The 12108-nt window shown below is 39.4% G+C and overlaps 3 long non-coding RNA genes across 8 annotated transcripts in view; 2 read left to right on the forward strand and 1 right to left on the reverse strand.

The window, feature by feature from the left end:
• LOC120398759 overlaps positions 1–3397 on the forward strand; it is a 30176-nt gene extending 26779 nt beyond the window's left edge. Inside the window, exon 3 of the long non-coding RNA XR_005594687.1 lies at positions 2781–3397. This is a non-coding gene — a long non-coding RNA (uncharacterized LOC120398759). The remainder of the gene's footprint in view (positions 1–2780) is intronic.
• LOC120398758 overlaps positions 1–12108 on the forward strand; it is a 347241-nt gene that overhangs the window by 105934 nt on the left and 229199 nt on the right. The window lies entirely within an intron of this gene.
• Positions 1–12108, reverse strand: part of LOC120398760 — a 101289-nt gene that overhangs the window by 85289 nt on the left and 3892 nt on the right. The gene's annotated exons all lie outside the window — the stretch shown is intronic.

The raw sequence follows: 12108 nt of genomic DNA on the forward strand, positions 1-12108 counted from the left end.
GCCACATAGTGGTGGCCATCATTCTTGTTTCCAGCCAATAAATTGCATTAAAAGAAGTGGACATGGAGAATCAATTGATCATCAGCCTCTTTCTAACAGCCTTTCACATATTGGAAGACTATCAGGTTTCCCTATCAGTCTTCTTTTCTCTAGACTAAACATGCCCAGTTTTCTAAAACCTTTTATCATTTTTGTTGCTCTCCTCAGACTCTTTCCAATTTGTCCACGTCTTTCTTAAAGTGTGGTGCCCACAATTGGACACCGTTCTCCAGCTTGAGTCTCCCCAGTGCTGAACAAAGCAGGACCATTACCTCCCATGTCTTACATACAACATTCCTACTAATACACCCCAGAATCTTATTAGCCTTTTTTGCAGTTGCAGCACATTGACCACTCAGAGGGCACCACAAATGGGATATAACTCCCAGATCCTTTTCAGCAGTACTATCACCTAGACAGTTATTCCCCACTTTGTAGTTGTGCATTTTATTTTTCTTTCCTAAGTGAAGTACTTTGCACTTGTCTTCACTGAATTTCATCTTGTTGACTTCAGACCAAGCCTCAAATTCATCAAGATCATTTTGAATTTTAGTCCTGCCCTCCAAAGTGCTTGAGCCTCCTCTCAACTTGGTGTCCTCTGCAAACTTCATAAGCACACTTTCTACTCTATTACCCAAGTATTAATGACAATATTGAATAGTATTGGACTCAGGACTGACCCCCGCACAATCCCACTAGATATGCCCTCCCAATTTGACAGCAAACCATTGGTAACTTATGTTTTGAGTGTGATCTTTCATCCAGTTGTGCACCCACTTAATAGTAAGTTCATATAGACCACATTTCCCTAGTTTGCTTATGAAAATGTGATATGGAACTGCATCAGAAGCCTTACTAAAGCCAAGGTACATCATGTCTACTGCTTCCCTTTTATCCACTAGATTACTAATCCTATCAGAGAAGGAAATTAAGTTGGTTTGGCATGTTGTTTTTTTTCTTGATAAATCTATGCTGGCTATTCCTTATAACCCTGTTGTTTTCCAGATGCTTGCAGATTGTTTAATAAATGGCTCCAGTATCTTTCCAAAGGTATGCAAGTTAGGCTGACTGGTCTATAATTCCCCAGGTCCTCCTTGTTCCCTTTTTTAGAGATAGGTACTATGTTTGCCCTTTTCCAGTCTTCTGGGACCTCTCCTGTCCTCAAGAAGTTCTCAAAGATAATTGCTAACAGCTCAAAGATTGCTTTGGCTGGTTCCTTAAGTACCCTAGGATGAATTTCATCAGGCACTGCTGACTCGAATATCTCAAATTTATCTGAATATTCTTTAACCTGTTCTTTCCCTATTTTGCCTAGTGTTTCTTCCCCCAGTTGTTAATATTGTGTTGAGTATCTGGTTCTACTTTTTAGTGTAGATAAGCAAAACAGGCATTAAGCACCTCAGCTTTCTTGATGTCATCAATTATTAGCTCTCCTTCCTTGCTAAGTAGAGGGCCTACACTAGGAGTAAGAGAAAGACAAAGGTAAGTGTATTTAAAGAACATCTTACTGCCTTTTGTCTCTTGCAAGGTGTACCTCGTTTTGTGCCTTCGCCTTTCTGATTTTGTCCCTACATACATGTGCTGTTTTGTACTCCTCCTTATCCATTTGACAATGTTTTTACTTTTTGTAGCATTCCCTTCTGATTTTCACATTATTAAAGAGCTCCTGATGGAGCCATACTGGCCTCTTACTATTCTTCCTTTTTCCTTTGAATCAGAATAGTTGGCAGTTGTGCCTTTAATATTGTCTCCTTGAAGAACTGCCAGCTCCCCTGAACTCCTTTTTCCCCTTGGCTTTTCTCCCAATGAGACTTTATCTATCAGTTCTGTTTGTTAAAGCCTGTTTTTTTTTTGTTTTTTTTTAGCTCATTATCCTTATTCTGCTGCTCTCACTCCTTCCTTTCCTTTAGAATCATGAAATCTAGCATTGCATGACTATCACCCAAATTGCCGAGTGTGAAAGGTTAACTCGCTTCTGTTAGCTGAGAAGAATGAAGACTCTTTCAAATTGTGAAGATGCTTATTTTTATTCTGATCTACAAGGATGTTTTATGAAACAAAGGTATTTTCTAGGATAGCAGCTGGTTTCAGCCTTCAGGTTCTAAGTGTTTTCACTCTCATCTGCTTACAAGCAGCTGGAAGGGTATGTAACCTGGGTGCTTATTTAAGATGCTGATGTGCCTTCTGTGGAGCACACAGAACTGGTTTCACTGAAAGGAATACATTAAGATTGTCAGTGATTCTTTTCAATAGGTTGAGCCTACACCAATTCCTTTTGTTGAGAAAATGCTTTATCCTGAAAGTCTCTCTGATCTTCTGTACAACAGAAAATACTGTGTTCTGCCATTAACAGAATGGCTTTGTAAATGGGGGTTTGGTGTGGGTTTTTGTTTTTGTTTTTTTCCCCCTGGACTACATGTATGTGCTGACAAAAAGAAAAATGTTTATTGGAAAATTATTTTTATTTTATTTATATACATTTTATAAATAGAGGAATCCCTTTGAGTTGTCAAAACCTTACTGGAGTCGTTGTCCCCCTTTTGTGATGTGCATAATATAATTTTTCCACCTGAGTAGACAGGAGCTAGCAACTGAATGCATCAATAACAGGAGAAACAAAATTCAATTTCAAGCAACACCATAAAATATTTTCAGTAACATGAGACTTTATAAGGTGTAACATTCCGTTGACTTATTTAAAGGAATATATATATTGGGTAAGACTGTCTATTTTCTTTTAGCTGCCCACACTGAGGAGGAGAGATGCAGAAGGGCTGAGGTTAGAACTTCTAGGCACAGGCAAGCAAATCTGAGGTTCAGCTGTGAAAAATGGACCTTTTCGGCCTTCAGTTTCCCCACTACTGTGCATTTCATCAGTTTCTGGTTATAACAAGGAGAAACTCTGTCTCTAGGATCGATATCTCTTTTTTAAATGTTGGCACTTTCCTTCGTGGTTAAAATATATTTATTCAAGATATTTCCTTTAGGAATAATTCCGAGTGGAAAGGAGTCAGAGGGTGGGAAATTGTGTGTCTAACATTGGTTTTAGTGTGAGCTATTCTCAAGGTGGTAAGAACAGCAACAGAGGGAGGGAAAAATGGTGGCATTCACCTGATGTTTTGTGGATGCACATCACATTGTGTTACTGGAGGGAAAAAATGCAAATGATAACAAATGTTGTATGCAACAATGTTTTGTGTTTATAAAAATGTATTAATTCCCTTTTCCACAAATGAGGCTAAAATGCATGAAAATTTAAATATGTAAAGGTGTGATTATGCTTACAATTTGTTTGCAATAATTAGCATGCCTGCAGCCATTTTGCATATTTATAATTTTTAAAATATTTTCTGAATAACCTGTGTGTGTGTGTGGTGTGTTTTTTGTTTTTTTTAATTCATTCCTATGGGATAACTGATGTGGAGCTGTCTGCTGAGTGAAGTGTTAATTCAGGATGCAAAAATCCTTAACTGTGTATCTTGAATTTCGCCAGAGGTTTAAATGTACCCTACAGAGGTTTGCTCACATGGACAATATATATTAAAGCTTCAACTGAGCCTCGAGGACATGGTCTCTCATGTTTTATTAGAGGCCGGTTAACACCACTATTGTGTGCTAGCCCTTCGAGGCAAATGTTCTGTTAACTATCATCAGTGGGTTTTCAGGTGTGGATTGTGATGGTATTGACTGCTAGAGTTGAGATGCTGTGGTACACACCCCTTATTTGCAATTTTATATATTCAGCCTATTTCATTTCAGTAATCACAGTGCAACAACCAATTTTTCGTCACTTCTGTTCTCGAGTAACAGTGGTCCTGGAGCATATTTTTGTTCTTGCTTGCTAAGTGGGTTTACACACAGTTCAATTCCTCCTTTTTGGCTGCATTCTGCCATTATATCTTCTAGATGCTAGACATGGATCTGCTCAGGCTCCTCACAGTGACAGACACCTGCTGCTTTTAAATTTGTGTGTGAATTTATTGCAAGATGTAGTGCTGGCAAGTGGCCTTTCTCAACAGGGCTGCTATTCTTGTGACACATAGAGGACAAACACAGCATATGCCTGTAGTATATAAAATCCTTTAATAATCTAGGACCTGGATGCCTTAAAGGAATTTTTGCATGTGTCCCATGAGCAGAATTTCTCATTATCCTGAGATTTAATCTGGATCCAGATGAGAGTCAGAAGAGGAGAGGCTTCTAAGAAGGCCTGAAGCTATGGTGCTCCTCACCTAAGGTCATCCATCTTTTGCTATCTTGAAACTTTTAAGTCCTCCTTGTTTGGGTCATTTTATCAACGATGGTTTAGCTTCCTATTTTTGTTTGTGTCACAGATTGCAGGCTACAGTTGGACCATTTGACCCTGTATATGATTATTTATTGACATTTTTATTTTATGTATAGTGCCAGACACCTTTTGGCAACTTTTACTTTATTTATGTAAGGTGCCATCAGCTATGAGATGGTGGGTAGTTCAGTTAAGATTGTGGATTTGAGTGCAGGTCAGTGCACAACCTCCACTTATACCTGGCTCTAGTTTGTAGGAATTCTATGCCCTAGTCTGAGCATTATCTCAGCAGCACCATGTCTACTCTGCCAACAGCACTCTAATTCTTATTTTCAAGAATGCCAAATTAACTTAAAAATTGTATTTAAAAACATTCTAAAAGTTTATGGCATTTTTATCATGTTAGTGTGTCTTTGAATTTTTATTTATTTTTAAAATTTTTCTCTTAAATGCTCTCAAATTATTACAATAAAACATCTTATAATAAATTATAAGTAGGGGCAACTAAGTCTGAACTTTTTTGAATTTCTTACAAGCTTCAAGTTGCATATAATAAAATACTTATTTGTCAATAAAATGGAATTAAACAGCCTTCTAACTATCAATACAAAACAAATTATATCTTTGAGACCTTTCATCCTGAAGGATCCCAAAGTACTTTGCAAACTAGATAGTACCACTGAAATATTGTCACTGCCAGGATTGAAACTGTGTATAGTTGAAGGGGAGAATATTTTTGGCGAAGGATGAGGAAGCAAACACCTGATAAGTAAAGTACTTTAGGGATCTCTAACATTGTTACAGATGAAGTTTCACACATGGCCTCACAAGAATGACCAGTTGAATTGATCATGCCAAGATTTGAATCTGTGGTTCCAGGAATTCGAGGGGCAGGTCTACACTACAGCTGGGATGGAAGCTCTGAGATCGATCCACTGGCAGTCGATTTAGTGAGTCTAGTAAAGACCCTCCAAATCAACTGCAGACAGGGCCGGCTCCAGGCACCAGCATTCCAAGCTGGTGCTAGGGGCGGCAGTCCCTGTTTTGCCCCCAAGCAGCACGCCGAATTGCCGCCGTGGACGGCGGGGGCAGTCCGTGTTCCCTTAGGGCGGGACGTGCATTTCCGCGGTGGCGGCAATTCGGCAGCAGCTTCTATATTTAGCTGTCCGCGGCGGCTTCAGCTAAACATAGAAGCTGCCGCCGAATTGCCACAGCTGTGGAAACGCACCTGCTGCCCTAAGGGCACAGGGACTGCCCCCGCTGTCTGCAGCGGCAATTCAGTGCACTGCTTGGGGCGGCGAAAACTGTAGAGCTGGTCCTGACTGTAGATTGCTCTCCAGTCGACCCCTGTACTCTACCCTCGATGAGAAGGGTAAGGTAAGTTGATGGGAGATTTTCCCCCATCAGCCCCCTGCAGTGTAGACCCCACGGTAACTCGACCTAAGGTACATCAACTCCAGCTACGTTACTCACATAGCTGGAGTTGCGTAGCGTAGGTCGCTTGACCGCAGTAGTGTAGACATAGCCTCAGTATTTTGCACCCTAATGCTTAGTCCATTCAGTTAGTATACCTTGGGCATAAACCTCTCTCTCCCTATATATACCATGTTGTTTGGGTTGCTTTGATTATGTAATTCCTGGAAGTTGCTGTCTGGAAAGCTGCTACATCAGCCAGTAGTCACCGTCTCTTTTTAGGCAGTATTGTTTCTGGAAGTGGCATCAAAAAACAGGGTAATGCCTGCTGCTGTTCTGAAAAGTGACGCTAACAAAATTTCTGCCTGTTTCTGAAAAAGAGTCTTCTACATGGCCCTGCAATAAATCTTGTTCTTATCCTGTTCAGTCAATGAACATTACCAGACCCTTCAAAACTTAATTAAAATCTTAGCATACTGTTTAGATTACAACAATGTTATATTTCACTAGACAAATTATATAATGGTTACATTTGGGCTTTGTCATCTTTATTTTCCCCAGTAGCATCCTACAGTGGCCTTTAAAAGAAGATATCCTGTTAAATTCTCTGTGGGTGGTCAGAAAGCAGAAGACTTTGAGTTACAAAGGCTCTTGTTTGTTTTGGGTGAAGGCTTCAAAGGCTCACATACTTACTTCCTTACATGATGATGCAGTCAGGAAATACAATAGGGGGTGAGAGGGAAAGAATTTGCTGAAGCTGTTTTATATAAAATGGAACTTACAGATGCTATCCTTCTTGTGTTTGAGCTGCAAGCTAATATGGTCACGGATTTTTCTTTGGTCTAGGTGTCTTTGATGTTTGCATCAATTGCCCTCAATAAAGATTCCAGGGTTTTTGTACATATTCACTTTGGAAATGTAAAATACAATGATGCATTCATAAGTCAAACTGTAAATAGTGTATTAAAGCTGAGTGATTTAATGTACATATTTGAGGTGCTTGATGCTGGGACACATTCCAGTCCATATGTTCTGCAGATTCCTATTAGTAAAACTCTCCAGCTGCAGTTTGTGACAAAAGTGTGGGTTAGGGCTTAAAGCTGTAGTTGGTGGTTTTTTGTTTTTTTTTTACATTTAAGGAATTACCTCATCAGCTCTTTCCAGCTCTCAGAATTACTCACTCATGCAGCTTGCCCAGGATGGTCTGTGTCTATAGAGCTTGTGATTTTGGTGTATATCGCCTGTTAGTCATTTTATTACATAAAGTTAAGATACATTTCTTAAAGTTAATCATCATTTTCATTTGGTACTGCACTTCTACAGACAACTTTAGGATCATAGGTCTTCATATTAAAAACTATTCAGAAAGGAATAACAAATATAATAATGCCACTATATAAAGGCATGGTGCACCCACACCTTGAATACTGTGTCTAAGTCTGGTAGGCCCATCTCAACAAGAATATAGTGTAACAGGAACAGGGTCAGAGGACGGCAACAACGATCAAGTGTATGGATTGGTTTCCATACGAGAAGAGACTAAAAGGATTAGGGCTGTTCAGTTTAGAAAAGAGACTATTAAGGGGGAATATGATAGAGGTCTATAAATTCTTGAATGGTGTAGAGCAAGTGAATAGAGAAGTGTTTGTTTACTCTTTTACACAACACAAAACCGAGGGGTCACCCAATGAAAATAGTAGGCAGAGTGTGTGAAACCTACTCTAAAAATTGCCCTATGGCACTCATACTTTTGGCAATTACAACATCCTATGGCAATAACTGGGTTTAGAAAAAACTAAATACTTTCTTGGAGGACAGGACTATCATTAGATATAATCCAAGATGGCCAGGGAGTAACCCCACGCTTCGGGGTGATCCTAAACCTATGACTGCCAGAAGCTGGGAGGGCAAGATGGGTAGATCTCTCCAAATGGCTCCATTCTGTACACTTCCCCGTGAGGCTCTGGTACTGAAATTAGACAAAGGTTTCTCAGTCAGAGGTGTGTAGCTCTGCAACAGCCTTCCAAGGGACCACTGGGGGGGGGGGGGGCAAAAAACCTAACTGGCTTCAAGACTGAGCTTGATAAGTTTGGCCCATCTGCAACTACTAATAGCAAACATCCCCAGTGATGGGCACACTAGATGGGTAGGGCTCTGAGTTACTATAGAGAATTCTTTCCCAGGTGTCTGGCTAGTGAGTTTAACCAATATGCTCAGGGTCTGATTGACCACCATATTAGGGGTCGGGAAGGAATTTTCCCCTGGGTCAGATTGGCAGAGACCTTGGGATTGTTTCACCTTCTGCATCATGAGGCATGGGTCACTTGCAGGTTTACATTAGAGTAAATGGTGGATTCTCTGTAACTTGAACTCTTTTTAAATTATGATTTGAGGACTTCAGTAGCTCAGTCAGATGTTATGGGTCTATCACAAGAGTGGATGGGTAAGGTTCTGTGGCCTGCAATGTGCAGGTCAGACTAGATGATCACGATGGCTCCGTCTGGTCTTAAAGTCTATAAGCCCTAAGCAAAACTATGGATCCCTTGTTCTCAGGCCCAGCTCCACCATAGCCTGCACCCTCATGTCCCTTCTCCCCCCCTATACCCCAATCTTCCCTGCCCTAAGCAGAGCTCTGGTGCAGGAGAGAATCTGCCCCATTGTTTCTGGCTGGCTGGAGACACTTAGTTCTCATAGTCTCATCACAAGGATTAACTTCATCACCATGTATGCTAGAAAATTTTTAAAAAATGATATGAAAGCTTAGTTTGAGGAGCACAAGATGGCATCCTGCAGGAAAAGTAGTCTTACCCAGCTGCTGTGAATTGTCCCTGTTCAGTCCGACTGTATTTTCAAAGTGAGGAAAGGGTCTTTATGACATTATTTAAACCATAAGAAGATATTTTCTGGTATATACTTGTGCTTGTAATAATGGAATGAAGGACATTGCCTGCAAATGATTTTTCTTTTAACCCTCTTATGCCTGGATTGAAAGCTATACTATATGACCCACTAATATAACACAGCAAGATCTCCAGACTCAGGTTTAAAGAATTCATTTTACAAAATAGAAGCCAACCTCTGTAAAGTTATTTTTCCTATATGCCTCAAGAGCAACCTCAGCTGTGAGGTGAAGAGACCACCTCTCATGGAGAGAGAACAGACAGAATCAGTCATTGACTTTCTTAGTTCATTCCTGGGACCCCTGCTAAGCAAACATTGCAAATAAAGCGAAGATCTAGCTGCTGGGCTCAGTTTATGAAATAACAAAAGGAACAACTTGAAATCTAATATATTTCTCTTGGGGACCTTATTTGCATGAGGTTTTCCTAGAGGTGAATGATCTGAGCTAGAGCTACACAAGCACCTGAATCGCACCAGTTTATATGTAAAATGGCATGAAACTGAAACATACAATCAAGCCCTCATCAAAAGAAAAGAAAATGGCAAAGCCTTATATGAAGAAAGTTTCCATGGCATATTAAGATCATTTAAAATAATTATACCTTTATTACACATCTGTCAAACCCACAAAGCAAAGAATTCAGAGCTAAAGTTGAAAATCTGGACTCAAGCTCTGGGCCAAATTAATTCCTGATGTAAGCCTATTAAAGACAGAAGTTAAGATTGGAATTAATTTGGGGTTTTCTGCTTAATGCAATCCAGTTCTCTCCTGCCTTGTACCTTGCATAGTCATTTACGCATTTGCAAAGTTAGTACAAAGTCGCTAGCAGCAAGTCACTATTAAATCACAATTCCCCATTCATTTAAACCTGTGATAGAATTTTATATTCACTTTTTACATGTGTAAATACCTACACAAGGTATAAGGGAGCAGAGAATCAGGACTACTGAAGTGCCATACTTGAGTTTTGCACAATTTGTTTTTAAAAAGGTACACTGAAAAGGTACATTTAAAAATGGTAAATCTGAAACAAAGCAGTAGTGAATCACACACTGTATGTATGAAAGATCACTGAATAGCCTGAATCACATGAAGAATTTATAAGAGAGCAAGTTAAAGCATGAGTCACTAACGATACTCAGTCTAAACTGTGGCTCTTCTAGTTTTTATAGACTTAAGTCAAAGACTTCAAAAACTATTTTTGCATTTGTATAGATTAATTTCCATAGGTATTTTTCATTGAGGAATTTTCTTTTTTAATACTAAGGAGTGCTCTAAGATAACTAACCTCTTAAAAACTCCTTAGATAAATATTTACTTGATGATTCAGATTAATGTCTTTTGGCAAAGTATGTAGAGACTTTTAAAGCTTGCATTATTAACTAGATCACGTTTGTGTGTATTCAGTGGCTTTTCAATTAAGTATTTATTTGACCCATCAATCTGATTAGTAATATAAAAATGCACATCCACAAAAATGTACACCCAGTTATTTTTAGATTATATTGAAATGTGTAGTTCTATTTCTCTCATCATTGAGCATCACTGCCACTTTTCAGACCTTAATGTCTTTTCAATTCATTGTTTCTCTAACTTAAGTATCAAAAGGACAGATCCTAATTAAATGCAAAAATTGAAGGGAGTGTGTTAAAAAGGGGATTTGAGCACAGAGAACTTCTGAAGTCATGAAACTTCTAGTTCCTGCCCGTCTAACAACTTTTAAAATGCTTACATTTTAAGAAAAGGAATGAGATTCACTACTGAATTATAAACACAATTGTAAGTTTCACATTAGATCACATTAGAGCCCCCTTGGGGGTGGAGGGGTGGGGGCGGGAAGTTGTTGAATCCATACCAGCCTCAAACTAGAGGGATTTGGGTAATCTATGATCTTTAGTGTCAAAATGATGCCACAAATTGCAATTAAACTAATCCCATTTAGATCTAACATTGAATTAAATGTATTTTCATTTCAGAAGGATAACAATCATAACAATGATAAGCATTCTCCCTCTGTCATTTCAGTACTCATTTATTGAACCCTTTTAGCTCAATCAGAATATGGGGGAGATCATTTGACTGGGATAGGTACTTCTGTTGCCAACTCCCTCTCCCTCTCCCTCTCCCCACATACCTATAAAGGACATGTTGCCCTAAATGAGGATAATTATATCTGCATAGTTGCTGTCAGCATTGTGTTCCCAAAGAAAGACTCAACTTTGAGAGATTCTGGTCAGTGTCACAGCTAAACCTGACTGAAGAGGCAGAGAGGTATAGCGGATAGAGCACTAGACTGGAATTCAGCTGGTTAATATCACTCCCTCACACAAAGAAATCCATATGCAATAGGGGGGAAATCCTGTTCGGTCTCTGTGGGTTCCCCTATTGCTATTCTGCTGTACAAGTAGGGGGAGGTTTTCATAGAGAAGGCCAACGGTTACATACCTCCTTTGTTGCAATGGACAGGGTGCACAGGGACAGGGGTTCTGTAGCTACACACATATTTTTATTCACCCCTACAACTAAGTTGCTTGTAAGGGCTATCTTATAAATATCTTTTTTTTAAATCTGGGAGAAAAGTAGTATTGTACACATTAGATGGGCATTTTTACATGCATCTCCATTATCACCAGAAAAAGACAAATGGTGCAGTATCTGCTTCAATATTTCTCTTGTGCAAAATAAATTTACATGAAGTTTTTCCAACAAAACTAATTTCCTCAGAGTGAACAAATACCCCAAAGAGGGACCCAACAATAAACCAACACAGGTACTTAGTCTTCAGAGACTATTATAAAACAAACTAGTAAAATTATCCCTTTTCTCCATAGCTATTACCTAGAGATGGGCACTTTGCATGTTAAAAAATAGTTAGTTTTAAAAGAAGAAAAATAAATGGACTTCATTAGAGTTGACAGAGTGGCACCCTTTGGAACAAAGTACTTTATGACGACAGATTTTATCTGCAAAAATCTAACAAAAAATATTTTGTGCAGAACTGATCAACTGGGATTGTTTAGTCTGCAGAAGAGAAGAATGAGGGGGGATTTGATAGCTGCTTTCAACTACCTGAAAGGCGGTTCCAAAGAGGATGGATCTAGACTGTTCTCAGTGGTACCTGATGACAGAACAAGGAGTAATGGTCTCAAGTTGAAGTGGGGGAGGTTTAGGTTGGATATTAGGAAAAACTTTTTCACTCAGTGAGTGGTGAAGCACTAGAATGGGTTACCTAGGGAGGTGGTGGAATCTCCTTCCTTAGAGGTTTTTAAGTCCTGGCTGGGATGATTTAGTTTGGGATTGGTCCTGCTTTGAGCAGGGGGGTGGACTAGATGACCTCCTGAGGTCCCTTCCAACCCTGATATTCTATGATTCTATGAAATGTGAAAATTACTAAATTTTCTCTGGAGCCAAGGCTACAGCCATTTCTGGCTTGGCAAAAAAGGACCTGAAACTCAAGCAAGTCCCT

Source organism: Mauremys reevesii, linkage group 2, assembly GCF_016161935.1.
Source record: "Mauremys reevesii isolate NIE-2019 linkage group 2, ASM1616193v1, whole genome shotgun sequence".
NCBI lineage: Eukaryota > Metazoa > Chordata > Testudines > Geoemydidae > Mauremys > Mauremys reevesii.